This window comes from Mauremys mutica, chromosome 3 (assembly GCF_020497125.1).
Source record: "Mauremys mutica isolate MM-2020 ecotype Southern chromosome 3, ASM2049712v1, whole genome shotgun sequence".
In the NCBI taxonomy this organism is placed as follows: domain Eukaryota; kingdom Metazoa; phylum Chordata; order Testudines; family Geoemydidae; genus Mauremys; species Mauremys mutica.
In genome coordinates, this window is record NC_059074.1 from 46,304,966 (window position 1) to 46,321,063 (window position 16,098).

Sequence of the window (16,098 nt, forward strand, 5' to 3'; positions counted from 1 at the left end):
TTGAGACAAATGAAGTGACAACAGACGCACAAGGTGAAAACAATTGACAAACTGACCATGTTATTGACCATGAGACTGAACAATTGGTTACAGACAAAGATTTGACTAAAGAGGATTTGCAATACAGCACATAAGGAGGCTTGCTGAAGTGCCCTGATCAAGATGTATTTGGGTTGTGTTTAAGAAACCAGGAGAGTTAATTCAGAAAACTTTTAAAAAGAGAAGATGTGCTATAGAGGAAGTCCTGCAGGAAATGTGGAAATGCCACACTTCCTGCACACTTTAGATGCAGCCTTTGGTTTCCTGGGACAAACTTCCTATTGGGGCAGAAATAAAGAAGCCCAGGTCAGGGCACATGCAGGCTGCAGCTACAGCAAACAGTAGAAAGTTTGTTACCTCATTTCTGTACATAGTTCTATTCATAATAAATAAGGTTTATCCTGACACTGGTTTGCTCATCAGCAATATACTATAGAGGGAGGGAAAGGGGATATTCCTAGGCAGTGATCTTAGAAATGTTTTACTGTTGCCCAGTCCTGCCTTGCCCTACCCCACCCCACCCATCCCCTCCTAAGAGGCAGAAACCTGCCTACTACTGTATGAGGCAGTGAGAGACATCAGAGGAGGTGGTGTGTCCTTTTAATGTTCTCTCTGAGTAGTTTCTGATATAATGGGGAGACAGTTAGAGGGGAGATGAAATAGTTCATGCTGTCCAGCACCAGAGCCATGCAAAAAATCTGAAAATGAGCTGCCAACCAACAACAGGGCCCACCAGCCCAAAGACACTGCCTTATGCAGGCAGTCTGGGAGGGCAGTGGAACCCCCCTTTCCCCCTCAGTGCCGCTCCCACCAAAAAATTGTTGCTTTGAGGGGTTCTGAGAGAGTTCACCATCACCTCCACTTGCAGGCATCTCCACAGTGGGGAAAAAGGGCCATCTAGGACAGTGGATGTCATTCAGGGGGATGGGAAGCTTATTTCCATGTGCCTCCCTCTCCACTGACACACACATACATGCATATACACAGGCATGCACACACATGCATATACGCACTCTCAGTGGGGCCCAAATGTGGCCTGTCTGCTTAGCTGCTGTGTGCACCTATTGAGCTAGCTTACCTATCCTCACGGTCATTAAGGCCAGGGCAGAGCTTGCCTTCAGAGAGCAGGGGTCCTTTGCAGCAGTTGAGCCAAATTACATTTCAGTCTGCTTCCTTCCATAGTTTGCTTGCATCTAGCTCTTGGTCTGAAATATGGACTTCATTGTGAACTCGGTAACCTTTACCATTCAATGAAACTTAAAATAATGTTCTCTGTGATTCTCAGTATGTTTGTATTGAATCGAAGGAACAACTGGCTCCCTCCACTGACCATAACAACACCTTGACATTCCAATTTATATGTTAAGAAAATGTGTTTTGTCCTGAGAATAAAGTGCTGGTTTTATATTTTAAAGCTGTTGAGTTCAAACACTGTTGGGATTACAAATTTGTGATATCTTTTCTCTCAATGTGAGCTCACTACATCTACAGAACTCAAATACCTGAATTAGAAAGATAATTAACAAAAACAGTCAAACAACTCTGTTTCTTGAAGAAGCCAAACTTAATATTCTGCATCCTTAACACAGTGGCAACCAAAAATGTTTAGGCAGAGAAGTGTGTGTAAAATCAATCTGTCCAATACACTGGGAAGGCCCTTAAAAACTTGGCAAATGTCTTAAATAACTAAGGCCCCAATCCTGCAATCAGTTAGGCACATTGTATAACTTTACTCATGGGAGTAGTCCCACTGAAATCAAGTAAATTAGGCATGTGCATAAGTGTTTGCAGGATCGGTACCTAAATAAGTATTTCCAATAAGATAACCCCAGAAGGTGCATTATTCAAGGGGTTTCCTGTAGTAAGAGTTGGGGAGTGCAAAGGAATACAGCACTTAGTTAATTTTGCAAAGGAGAAACTGGATCTGGGTTCTGTTTTATTCAAATCAAGATTCAAGGGATTCAGACAAATGGTTTCAATTTTTTTTCATCTCTAATAATAATGATGCCTTGTACCTATATAGCACCTCTCCCCATGAAGGCTCCCAAATTTACAAAAATTTTCCAGAAATATTTACTAATATTGAATTACAGCCACTTCTGGAGTAGAACATAGCAACTGTTTAACAACCCAATGACAAAACATGACAGTTTAGGATAGGAGACAAAGAAGAATGCAGTATCAAACTGAAAGTGTGGGAGGAATTTGGGTAGGGCAACTGTAATAACAGTGTGGAATCTGAATTGGAATGAACATCCCAGTTCTTCTGAAAAGTGCTGGAGGATGTTAAATAACCACAAGTGGTCAGTCCCACCATTTTTACATCACATCCAACAATTGGCAGCTCACAGGGGTGTAGTATTTATATGCTGAAGCACTGATTCAGTACTGACTTAGAGGGAAGAGTGTTACCTATTGAATCAATAACCGTGGCTATAACTAGTATTGTAGTTGCAGCTATATTTTGGGTTCTCCTTGTGTATCTCCCATCTGAATGCTGACCTTGCTTGGCTTGTAAGACCTAGAATCATAGAACTGTAGTGCTGTTAGAGACCTTGAGGGATCATCTAGTCCAGCCCTGTGTGCTGAAACAAGTATACCTAGACCATCCCTGACAGGTGTTTGTCTAACCTGTTCTTAAAAACCTCCAATGACAGGGATTCTACACCCTCCCATGGAACCATATTCCAGTACTTAACTTTCATAAGCAAACTAGGGAAATATGCTGCAGATTTAATTACTACAAAGTGGGTGTACAACTGGTTGAAAGACCATACTCAAAGAGAAGTTCTCAATAGTTCACTGTCAGGCTGAGAGAGAGTAACTAGTGGTGTCCCAGGTCAGTCTGGTACTATTCAATATTTTCATTAATGACTTGGGTAATGGAGTGAAAGATATGTTTATAAACTTAAAACTTTCTAATTATAATAGTAGTTAAACACCCAACTTCAGAAGTTTTTAAGAACAGATTGGACAAACACCTGTCAGGGATGGTCTAGGTTTACTTGGTCCTGCCTGAGCGCAAGTGGATGGACTTGATGATTTCTTAAGGTTCCTTCCAGACCTACATTTCTATGATCCTTACAGTTATTTTTTCCTACTAATATCTAACCTAAATCTCTCTTGATGAAGGTTTAGCCCATTACTTCTTGTCCTATCTTCAGTGGACACAGAAAACAATTGATCACCATCTTCTTTATAACAGCCATTAATGTATTTGAAGACTATCAGGTCCCCCTAAGTCTTTTTTTCTCCTCAAGAGAAAACATGCCCAGTTTTTTAACTTTTCTTCATTTGTCAGGTTTTCTAAATATTTTGTCATTTTTGTAGCTTTCCTCTGGACTCTCTCTAATTTGTCCACATTTTTTCCTAAAATGAGGTGCCTGGAACTGGCCTTGTCGTCCCTTCTAACCCTGTGGTTCTATGATTCTATGTGTTACATACAACACTCCTGATTCATATTCAATCTGTGATCCACTGTAACCCACAGATTCTTTTCAGCAGTACCACCATCTAGCCAGCTAGTCCCCATTTTGTAGCTGGGCATTTGATTTTTCTTTCCTAAGTTTAGTACTCTGCACTTTGTTTATTGAATTTCATCTTGCTGATTTCAGACCAATTCTCCAGTTGCCAAGGTTGTTTTGTCTTCTAATCTTGTCCCCCAGAGTGCTTGCAACCCCTCCTAGCTCGGTGTCATTCACAAATTTTAAAAATATGCTCTTCACTCCATTATCCAAGTCATTAATAAAAACATTGGATAGTACCAAACCCAGGACACCCCTGCAGGATCCTACTAGATACATCACCCCAGTTTGACAGCGAACCATTGATAACTACACTTTGAATATGGTCTTTCAACCAATTGTGCACTCATTTTATAATAATTTTATCTAGAGCATTTTTCTCTAGCTTACTTACAAAATTGTCATGCGGGACTCTGTCAAAAGCCTTACTAAAAATCAAGATATATAATATTTACAGCTTCCTCCTATCCCCTAGATCACTAACCCAGTCAAAGAAGGAAATTAGGTTGGTTTGGGATGATTTATTCTTGACAAATCCATGTTGACTTTTATGTATAGCCATATGTGCTTACAAATTGATTGTTTAATAATTTGTTCCAGCATCTTTCCAGGCATTAAAGTTAGGCTGACTGGTCTATAATTACCTGGGTCCTCTTTGTTCCTCTTTTTAAAGACAGGCACTATGTTTGCCCTTCTCCAGTCCTCTGGGAGCTCACCCTTACTCCATGAGTTCTCAAAGATAATTGCTAATGGTTCCAAGTTTGCTTCAGCTCCTTCCTTAAGTATCCAACAATAAATTTCATCAGGTCCTGCTGACTTGATTACATCTAACTTATCTACATATTCTTTAACTTGTTCTTTCCCTGCTCCAGCTTATTGTTCTTAACCTGTTCTTTCACTTCCCCCTTATTGTTAATATGAATTGTGTAAAGTATCTACTCATAATTTACCTATTTAGTGAAGACTGAACCAAAATAGGCATTAAACACCTCAGCCTTCTTTATGTCATCTGTTATTTGCTCTCCTTCACTGCTAAGTGGAGGACCTACACTTTCCTTCATCTTTCTCATGCTCCTAGTTTATTTACAGAACCTGCTCTTATTGCATTTTGTGTCCCTTGCTAGGTGTAACTCATTTTGTGCCTTAGTCTTTCTGATTTTGTACTTCCATGCTTGTGCTATTCTTTTGTAATCCTCCTCAGCAATTCATCTATGTTTCCACTTTTTCTAGGATTCCTTTTTGATGTTCAGGTCATTAAAGACCTTCTGATGGAGCCATATTGGCCTCTTACTATTTTTCCTATCTTCCATTTTTATCGGGCTAGTTTTGCTGTTATGCCTTTCATATTGTCCCTTTGCGAAACAGCCAGCTCGCCTAAACTCTTCTTTTCCCTTAGATTTTCCTCCCAGGGGACCTTGCCTACCTGTTCTCTGAGTCTCTTAGCCTGCTTTTTAGAAGTCCATTATACTTATTCTGTGATTTTCATTCCTCCTTCCTGTGAATCAGGTTATTAAGGCCCTACCCACATTACAACTTTCAAAAAAGTTTGTTACCATCTGTTTATAAGATTTGTGTCATAGACAACATGATTAAAATGGTGGCAACTAACAACTGTTTGTCTTTGCCAGACACCCAGACTGTCCCATGGCTAGTTGTCTTCCTGTAACTGGTTCCTTGAACTCTTCTTAGCAGCATGGACAGGTCCTCTTAATTGTGCCTGTGGAGTCTGGCCAATTCTCCTTCCTCCTAGCTCTGCAGTAGGACATTCCAGAGTTCACTGCCTTATGTATTGCTGCTGCTGTTCTGTGTGCATGTCCTTTGGGACCTGTATCCTCTGCTAATGCACTATGGGATAGCTGCCTAAATTTTCCCAGCTGTGGATATACACTGACCTGTGTTACTTGCAATCAGATCAGGAGACCAGGCTTTTGAATGGTACAAAAGTGCAGTTAAATAATATTACAGTGAGGATGGGGCCTAAGCAAGCAATCAATAATGGTCTGTCATTTTGAACAGAAACAATTTTGTTTGAATTTGTAAATGAACCCAAAGAAATTGCTGTTGGGCTGGGAATCTGTCTGCTGGGTATTCCAGCCGGAAATAATTGTATTTCACAAAATTATAAACCTCAAATTAGGGTTTATAGTGGAAATACTGACTGGCCATTATCTGTATCATTGTACTCACAATGTTATAATTACACTCATTATGGTGGAGCTATAACTTTGTGGTTAAAATGATGGCTGAAGTATGGTATTTTTCCATGGGATATTTCTTCCTTAACAGATGTTTAACTTGAAATCTGGAGTATAGGCTGCAGTTTTATTTGGCATCATTTTTTTGATACTCACATACATAGGGCCTGCTTATTTATTTTTTATTTTTTCCTTTTTAAAAGCCTCGAGCTGGGTTCTCCTTTTGTGCCTGCAAATAAATGTAAATGCACAATAAATTGCAGGTTCAAATAAAGGTGTGTAGACCTCATATGGTAATTTGATGTCAACATGCTGGTATTTGGACCCTCAAAATTATTTACACAGTTATTATCAGTCACAAAAAGTAAGGCTGCATTTTGAAAATTAGCTGACTACTGTTGTTATGCCAGATCTATGGGTCTGACCAATGTGCACTCCCTCAATCTTGGGAGCAGTTTTGGAGCTGCTTTGGCCTCTGGGGTAAGTTAGAGCAGACTCAGGACTGCTCTAACTTATGTTGGCTGGTAACAACTCCCATTGGGTGCTGGTTTTACCGGCTCTATGCCAGCCAGACATTCCCTCAGGCCAGGAGAATCACTGGCTCCCTTGTTAGGGCAGCTTTCTGGCTCCTTGGCACTATGGGAGTGGCACAAAGGAAATGGAGCAGGGGCTCAGGGTCTGGCCTTATTACTGTACTAACCTGAATTATGATACTATCAAACAGTCACCATTGTATCTGGTTTGGCTGGGTTTTGGAAGGGGAGGATCAGGGAAAGAAAATTAGTATTTGAAAATGTTCAAAAATGATGTAGGTAGCCCCCATCATTGAAAAGTTGAGGGAGTATTGACTGAATGGCTGAGTCATATGAGACAACAAAATGTGGGATATGTTGGCCAGAGAGTACAAGAGCTAGTAGTCACAGGACAAAACTATGAGGAAGTCCTAGAAAAAGGTGGTTGAAGAAGCTGAAGGAGGACATGAAGGTTGCTGTCAGCTTGGCAAACACACTTGACAAGAACACTTGGAGATGAAGAACAAGAGCTGGGGGATGGGGTAAGAACCATTCACAGATGCAGTTGAATATTGGTATGGGCTCTTTCCCTCCCAATGTCCCAGCTCTAATAAGTTTTGGATAGGAAACTATACCAAAAACCTCACTGAGAAAAGAACTGGAGCACAGAAATGGCTACACTAGAACAAACTAGGAGCCCAGTCCTGTTAACCATTATTTACCCGAGTAGTGTTTATGAAAGTAGTCAGTTAGACTACCTGAGAGAATAAACACTACTCACATAAGTAAGGGCTTTCAGAATTAGGTTCTAATAATCCATCTGTTCTGGTATCCTTTCTCCATATTGGCCCATGCCAGATCCTGCACCAGAAGGCATATCCCTCCCATAATTGACTCCAGATAATTCATCTAAAGCATGTCATGAACTTAAAATAGTAATATATCACTGGGATCTCTGAAATGCCTATGACATCAATGGGACTCCATGCTGGCACTTGAGTCTGTCCACATAGAATTAGTTGTAGGATAAGAGACTATATTTGTCACAAGAATTTTGGGACTACAAACACCAGAGTGTTCCCAGAGAATCCTTCCCAGATTTTACATGACCCCCATTAGGACAGGACATTTACTGACGATTTCATTTAGCACTATGGGATACTCAACCACTGCCGACAAATCTCATAGTTCGGGTACATTAAGAGAGCATTAAGATTGCAAAGTCAAATATGCAGAAGTTAGGAAATGCCAGAATTAAGGTCACCCATGCAGGGGAACACACCATGAGTGAGCTTTGAAGAAACATTTACAGCACTTTAATAATACAGACCCTTTGATCCTCTTTCTGGAGGCCATATAGTAACACCATCATCTCCTGCTTTTCCTCTTCTTGTCTGGTCCCCTCCTGTGATTACCAACAGGAAAAAAAGGGTTTGCTGCCACCTTATGGGAAAAGTCAGGTATTACCTGTTCAGCAGCACCCACAATGCACATCAGTAAAGCTGGGCAAAAAAAAAATTTCTGGCAAATAGTAAATTTGCTGAAGAATATATTTTTCAGGGCACTGAAACTATTTGCAAATTTAGGCTCCATTTGGCAAATAGTTTCAGCTGGAAAAAAATGGGGAACATTTTCTAAAAAGTCAAAGCAGTTCATTTCAAGCATTGTGAAACGGTTTGTTTCGACTTTTCATTTTGAAACAGAAATTTAGCTAATTTTTAACAATTCAGTTTAGAAATTTAGCATTTTTTTAAGAAACAAGTGAAATACATCAACAACAAAAGGCAAAAATCCCCAAACTAAAAATAAGAAAAAGTTTGGTCAACCAAAACATTCTGTTTGACCCAAAATGGATTGTTGTTGTTATTTTTGGTGAGAATAAAGGGGAGGGAAATCAGTTTTCATTTGAACTAAACCAAACAAATGTTTCAGTTCAGCCCCCCCCAAACTGGTTGATGTGTTTTCTGCAGTGTCCTTTTGTCATTAATGTCCATTCCTGATCTGGTGGCCATTTGCTACAATGTTCAATGTCATCTCTGTTGTCTCTCCATGGTAGTATTATCTGAAATGATTCCGGTTCCATGTGCAGGATCAGTTAGACAGGCAGAACTGCAGGGTCTCAATGTGTGACTGAGATGATGGTGTAGGGAGGAGAGTTTTAGGTTTATTAGAAAGGAGGAGCCAATACAGGAAGGATAGGCTCCACCTCAACCAAAATGGAACCAGATTCCTGGCATGTAAAATAAAAAATGTTTTAGAGAAGTGGTGGGGGCGGAGCTGGGGTGGGAGCATAGTAGGGGGACAGAATGGAGCTGCGGCTGGGGCTGAAGCTGGGCTGGGGATGTAGTGGAGTGGAGCTGCGGATGGGATTGGAGCTGGGGGCAGAGACGGGCTGGTTGGTGCACCCTCCCTGCCCCCAATGGGGGCTGGCCCAGGCCCTGCCACACACCCCCACCAACGTTCCTCTGTGCCCTCTAGGGGAGTGCACCCCACAGTTTGTGAGGATTTTTTAAACTAAGGGCTGGGGAAAAGCCAGCAGATGTGGAGGAGTCCATGGTTCGGGCAGAAACATCACTAAGGGTTGAATTTATTAAAGCAGGAACTCTATCTCCTAGTAAAGGGAATAGGTAAGAAGTTGGTAAAGTACAGGCAGGAGCTAGCGGGGAACAGTTAAAAGTAAAAGAGTCTCATTTAAATATAATGCAAGCGCCTGAATGTACAAGTGCTTATATACAAATACTAGAAGTATAAATACTAACATGCATGAACTAGACTGCCTGGCATTAAATGAGGACGTTAACATAATAGGTATTGCAGAAACTTGGTGGAATCAATGGGATGTGGTAATATTAGGGAACAAAATATATAGGAATGACAGAGCAGGTCACGTTGGTGGGGGAGTGGCACAATATGTGAAAGAAAAGATAGAGTCAAATATAGTAAAAATCTTAAATGAATCAAACTATACCATAAAATCTCTATGCATAAAAATCCCATGCTTGAACAATAGGAGTATAACAGTAAGACTACACAATCGATCACCTGACCAGGATTGTGACAGTGACTGTGAAATGCTCAGGGAGATTAGTGAGGCTACAAAAATAGACAATGCAATAATAATGGGGGATTTCAACTATCCCCATATTGACAAGGTAAATGTCACCTCAGGAAGGGATGCAGAAATACAATTTCTAGGCACATTAAATTAGTGCTTCTTAGAGTAGTTTGTCATGGAACCTACAAGGGGAAAGGCAATTCTTGATTTAGTCCTAAGTGAAACACAGGATCTAGTCCAAGAAATGAATATAGCTGAACCGCTCAGTAATAGTGACCGTAATGTAATTAAATGTAACATCCTCATATGGAGAAAAATATCAGAAACCCACCACAGTAGCATTTAACTTCTGACTTTGTCTGACTTTGACCCCCGCTCCAGCCATCAGACCTGACCACCTAGAACTCAGAGCCTGACACTCCTGTGTTCTCAGTGCTCCCAGTGGATGCCCAGGCAATTAGGAGAAAGAGGACGCAGCCTCACTTAGAATGCAATGGAGTGAGTAGACATGGGAGTGGGGGTTGCAGGAACCAAAGGGTTGAGGAGGTGACACTAGCTAGAAAGATGAGAGGGAGACAGAAGGGGAAAGAAGCTTTTATTTATACTTTTACACTTGACTTACCAGAGTTTATGCTCCTTTCTATTTTCCTCACCAGGATTTGACTTCCAATTTTTAAAACATTCCTTTTTTACCTCTGACCATCTCTTTTACTCTGCTGTTTAGCCATGGTGACATTTTATGGGTATTTTGTTTTGTTTTGTTTATTTGTGGCATACATTTAGTTTGACCAGGATTGTGAGACAATCAGTCTCCAGGCAGTTTGCAGGCATTTCACCCTTATGACTGTTCCTTTTAATTTCAGTTTAACTGGCTTCTTCATTTTTGTGTAGTTCCCCTTTTTTAAGTTAAATGCTACTGTTCCCCCACCTAATTCCGCCCCCTCTCTCGAGCGTGCTGCGCCCTTGCTCCTTCCCGCTCCCCCCCCCCCCCCCCGAGCCTCCTGTTGCCACAAAATATCTGATCCGCGGCAGGCGGTAGCGCTGGGAGGGAGGGCGAGGCGCTGGTCGGCGGGGCCTGCCAGGGGGCAGGAGAAACTGGGGGGAGGAGGTGGTTCTGGTAAGAGGGGGCTGCTCCTTGCCCCCCTCCCGCTGCCCGCCTGCCACTCATCTCCTCATTCGCCTCCACACCCTGCTCGCCCCCCACCTTACCTCTCCACCTTCAGAGGCTCCCAAAGTGTGGGGCCCGGGGCAGTTGCCCTGATTCGCCTTACCAAAGAGATGGCTCTAGGCAGGAAGGATAGGAAGATGCAGACTGTGGCAAGAGGGCATCTCATCCCTCTTGGGTGCCTGATCCACATACTCAGCCTACCACTGCTATCAGTTGCTTCATTAGCTCAAGTAGTAGAGGCTATGCTGTGGATCTAAAAGTCAAACACTGGTGATGACCCAAGCTGCGGGTCAATATGGTACCATGTGATGGAATTTTTTTTTTCAGGTTGATTTTTTAAAAATCAGGAATGATATCCTAAAAAGCTGCATTAAAAGAACATTAAAGTTGTAAAGTCAAACACCCAGAAGTTAAGAAATGCCAGATTTAAGGTTTCCTTGCAATCTTAATTAAGCCCCCCTGAGTGTAATACAATCTTTAATTACATGCTAGCATATTATTTGTTCCACAGGACCCCTACCTCATTCAAAGTACAGAGTGAACTATGCTCTGGGAATGAATCAGCATTGTATAGAGAAGGAGGATGTTGTTTTTATAAGGACCTTTGCCTTATTTGGTGCAGAAGTTGAAAAGTGTGTAGTGAATGAGATGGGATTACAGAAAGACAGGATGGTGTTGGTTGAGGAAGTTGAATGCTGCCCTGGAGAACTGGAAGAATAGATTGTAAGGCCAGAAGGGACCACTGTGATTACCTAGTCTGACCTTCTGCATAACACAGGTCACAGAATTAATAATTCTTGTGTGAATATATTAGAGCGTATCTTTTTGAAAAACATCCAATCTTGATTTTAAAATGGCCGTCAGTGAAGAATCTACCACAACCCTTGGTAAATTGTTTCAATGTTTACTTAACCTCATTGTTAAAAATGTACATCTTATTTCCAGTCTGAATTTGTCTATCTTCAACTTCCAGCTATGGGATCTTGTTATTCCTTTGTCTGCTAGACTGAAGAGCCCATTATTAAATATTGGTTTCCCATGTAGGTATTTATAAACTGCTCAAGTTACCCCTTAACCTTCTCTCTGTGAGCTCTTTGAGACTAAATCGATGTAGCTTATCACTATAAAGACATGTCTGTCAGTACAGGGGCTAGCACATAGCAAGCTGGGGTGTAAAATCTACAGTGCTCTAACAGGGCCCTACACACCCTTCTACAATGAACTAAAAGTTCTGTATTGTGCTCTTACCTACTGCTGTTGCAAACTGAACTTTTAGTATGTGGTCACAGGGTCCACGTGGCCATTTGTGGATTCATGAGCAATTTAGACAAACACCTATCAGGGATGGTCTAGATAATACTTAGCTAATACTTAGTCCTGCCTTGAGTGCAGGGGACTGGACCAGATGATCTCTCGAGGTCCCTTCCAGTTCTATGATTCTACGAATTAAGAAGATAAAAAGAAACAGTGAATGTAATCATTCAGTGACTGCAGCAGGGACTGGCCCCATGGTAAAAATAGTATGTGAGCATATTCACCCACGAAAGCTCATGCTCCAATACGTCTGTTAGGCCTGGTCTACACTAGGACTTTAATTCGAATTTATCAGCGTTAATTCGAACTAACCGCTCAACCGTCCACACCAGGAAGCCATTTAATTCGAACTAGAGGGCTCTTTAGTTCGAATTTGGTACTCCACCCCGGCAGGTGGAGTAACGCTAAATTCGCACTTGCTAGCTCGAATTAGGCTTGGTGTGGATGCTAATCGAACTTAGCAGCTCCGGGAGCTATCCCACAGTTCACCACTCTGTTGACGCTCTGGACAGCATTCCGAGCTTGGATTCTCTGGCCAGCCACACAGGAAATGACCCGCGAAAATTTGAATTCATTTTCCTGTCTGGGCGGTTTGAATCTGACGTTCTGGTTGCACATCGGGGCGAGCTCCGCAGCACCTGCAACGATGCAGAGCTCTCCAGCAGAGGAGTCCGGGCAATCCCAGAATAGAAAGAGGTCCCCAGCATGGACTGACCGGGAAGTCCAGGATCTGATCGCTGTGTGGGGCGAGGAGTCTGTGCTCTCGGAGCTGCGCTCCAACAAGCGGAACGCGAAGACCTTCGAGAAGGTCTCTAAAGCCATGAAAGACAAAGGATACAGCCGGGATGCGATGCAGTGCCGCGTGAAAGTGAAGGACCTAAGACAAGGGTATCAAAAAGTCAGAGCGGCAAACGGACGCTCCGGAGCCCAGCCCCAGACATGCCGCTTCTACGAGGCACTGCATGCCATTCTAGGTGGGTCTGCCACCAGTGCCCCACCAGTGACGGTGGACTCCGAGGACGGAATAGTGTACCGGGACAGTTCCCCCTCCCTGTTCGCCGATGGGGAAGATGAGGAAGGGTCTGTTGAGGACGGCGCAGGCGACATCGAACCCACTCCCGCTTTCCCTGACAGCCAGGATCTCTTCATCACCCTCACAGAGATCCCCTACCAACCGTCCCCGCCCGTTAACCCGGACTCGGAATCAGGGGAAGGATCAGGCGGTAAGTGCTACAAACAGGGATACATTTATTTTTTTAAGAAACAGGGATATATATAAAAAATAGAAATACTATATAACAATTTTTAAATATGAAACTAGACAAACAGCAGGTCTACACAAACAGCAATGGAGCAATAGTCCTCTGGGGATAGTTCAAAAAAGCTCTCAGAGAGCAGCTGGAAAAGCCTCAGCAAGAGGTTTCTTGGGAGAGGTGCTTTATTGGGTGCTCCGTTGAAGCACACTCTTCCGCGCCAGGCCATCCTCAGGTACAGGGGGACCATCGCCTCGACGAGCATGGCAGCGTATGGTCCTGGTCTGTGCAGGGCTTCTGTTAGCATCCGCTCTCTCTGTGTGCGCCTGACACGCCTCAGGGTGATGTCGTTGTGGAAGTGCTGCATCTAATTAGTGGAATTAGTGTACTGTTACTATTGTGCATGGTAGACTTTTACTTTGCATAAGAATGACCCTCGCTTAACAGAGTTTTACTTTGCATAAGAATGACCCTCGCTTAACAGCCACGTGTTGCAGGCCACAGAGGAAACGCATACAGGGGTCTTTCCCGTTCACTGGCGGGAGGTGCCGCATAACGCTCATCTTTTCTGCTTTGCACATTGCCTCCAGCAGGAGAGCACAGCTAAGCAGTAACTGATAAGCACTCTGTACTGTAAGGCTTACCAGGACTTTGTGCAAGAGGGATGCAGCTGTCTCTCCTCGCTTGTGCGCTATCCAGTGCAATCGCGCCGCCAATGAGAGCGTATTCCGAAATCTCGGACTAGTTCCGAGATCTCCTGAGACTTGGTTCCCTGTTTGGTCTTCTTAACTGAAACTGACTAGACTGTGTTTACTGTTGGCAAACATGTATTTGTTCAAGGAAATCACCTACTTTTTCGCATCACACAGCTTCGGGTCCTTCCCGGACTGCCCCGCCATCCCCCTCGCAGAGGCTGGCTCAGATTAGACGCCGAAAGAAAAAGACAAGGGACGACATGTTCCAGGAACTGATGGCCAGCTCCAGAGCGGAGGCGGCAGAGCAGAGACAGTCGAGGGAGAGCCTGTGTCAGCAGCATCGCACACACATGGAACGGGAGGATAGGTGGCGGCAGGAAGACCAGCAGGCGACTCAAACGCTGCTTGGTCTAATGAGGGAGCAAACGGACACGCTCCGGCGCCTTGTAGATGTTCTGCAAGACCGCAGTCAGGAGGAGAGAGCCCCCCTGCAGTGCATCTGCAACCGCCCTCCAACGCCAAGAAGTCCTGTCCCCCCCTCACCCAAAGTGACAAGACGGAGGGGCGGTAGGGGCCGTGAGAACTGTCCCTGCACCGCAGCACACCGATAATGTTCGAGACAACTGTCGCGCTGTAAATTTGTACAAGCTCTTTCCTTAAAGCATCAACCAGTCCCAACTCCAAGATTAAACCCCCACTGTGTACTACATTATTAAAAGCGGTTTTGTGTTACTGACTGTTTCCGTCACGTTTCTGGTGTCAGAAGACTTTCTGTTGTTCTGTAGGGGGGGGGGGTTGTAATTTCACTGCATAGCCCACAGTGCCATGCTACAGACTTGGCTGCAGGGTCAACTGCAGGGCACACACAGACTGCAGTCACTAGGCACCAGGGACAGTCTGTGTGGTGTATGCTGCCCCGGGTCTTTCCTTGATGTGTATGCTTGTGCAGGGTCCTGGTGCCTGACATCCCAGAATGTAAAGGCAGGCTTCCCTTCACATGCACTTGGACCGTAGTCACGATCCTCCCCGGTGCCCTGAGCCCCAAAAAGAGACCTCATCCAGGGGCAGATACTCACCCTTCCCCCACACCCCTCACCCCTTCCAACGCCCAAACCCACAGCCGTCATGTTAACCCCTATCCAAAGACGGCACCCCTCGCCCCTTCCTGCAAACCCACCCATCAGTGCACACCTTAACCAGCACAGAGTGCTTCCATGTTTCAACGAAGAAAGAGAAATGCAAAGTCAACGAAAGATTTATTATTAATTACTAAAACATGTCCTTAGTTTTAAAACGTCCTTCGGAACTGGGGGAAACTTGGTTTATGATCAGGCTCTCTTAAAATCAAGTGGACAGTCACAGGTTACCCTGCTCTGCGAGGAAACTCGCTTTCAAAGCCTCCCTGATGCATATCGCTTCCCGCTGGGATATTCTCTCAGCACGGGTGTCTGGCTGATCGTAAACAGCAGCCAGGCGATTTGCCTCAACCTCCCAAGCGGCCAAAAAGGTCTCGCCCTTGCTCTCACAGAGATTGTGGAGCACACAGCAAGCAGCAATCACTACGGGGATATTCTTTTCGCTGATGTCCGAGCGAGTCAGTAAGGTCCGCCATCTCCCCTTGAGACGTCCGAAAGCACACTCCACCACCATTCTGCACTTGCTCAGCCGGTAGTTGAAGAGTTCCTTTTCACTGTCCAAGGCGCCTGTATAGGGCTTCATGAGCCAGGGCATTAGCGGGTAGGCCGGGTCCCCGAGGATCACTGTAGGCATCTGCACATCCCCAACCGTTATTTTGTGGTCCGGGAAGAAAGTGCCTGCCTGGAGGCGTCTAAACAGACCAGAGTTCCTGAACACACGCGCGTCATGAACCTTGCCCGCCCACCCGACGTTGATGTTGGTAAAACGTCCCCTATGGTCCACCACAGCTTGCAGCACCATTGAAAAGTAGCCCTTTCGGTTAATGTACTCGCTGGCCTGGTGGGCTGGTGCCAGGATAGGGATGTGAGTCCCATCTATAGCCCCACCGCAGTTTGGGAATCCCATCGCGGCGAAGCCATCTATGATGACCTGGACATTTCCGAGAGTCACTACCTTTGAGAGCAGTTGCTCAACGATTGCGTGGGCTACTTGAATGACAGCAATCCCCACGGTAGATTTGCCCACGCCAAAGTGGTTCGCTACTGACCGGTAGCTGTCTGGCGTGGCAAGTTTCCAGAGGGCTATGGCCACTCGCTTCTGCACACTCAGGGCTGCTCGCATCCTTGTGTCCTGGCGCTTCAGGGCAGGGGACAGCAAGTCACACAGTTCAAGGAAAGTGCCCTTACGCATCCTGAAGTTTCGCAG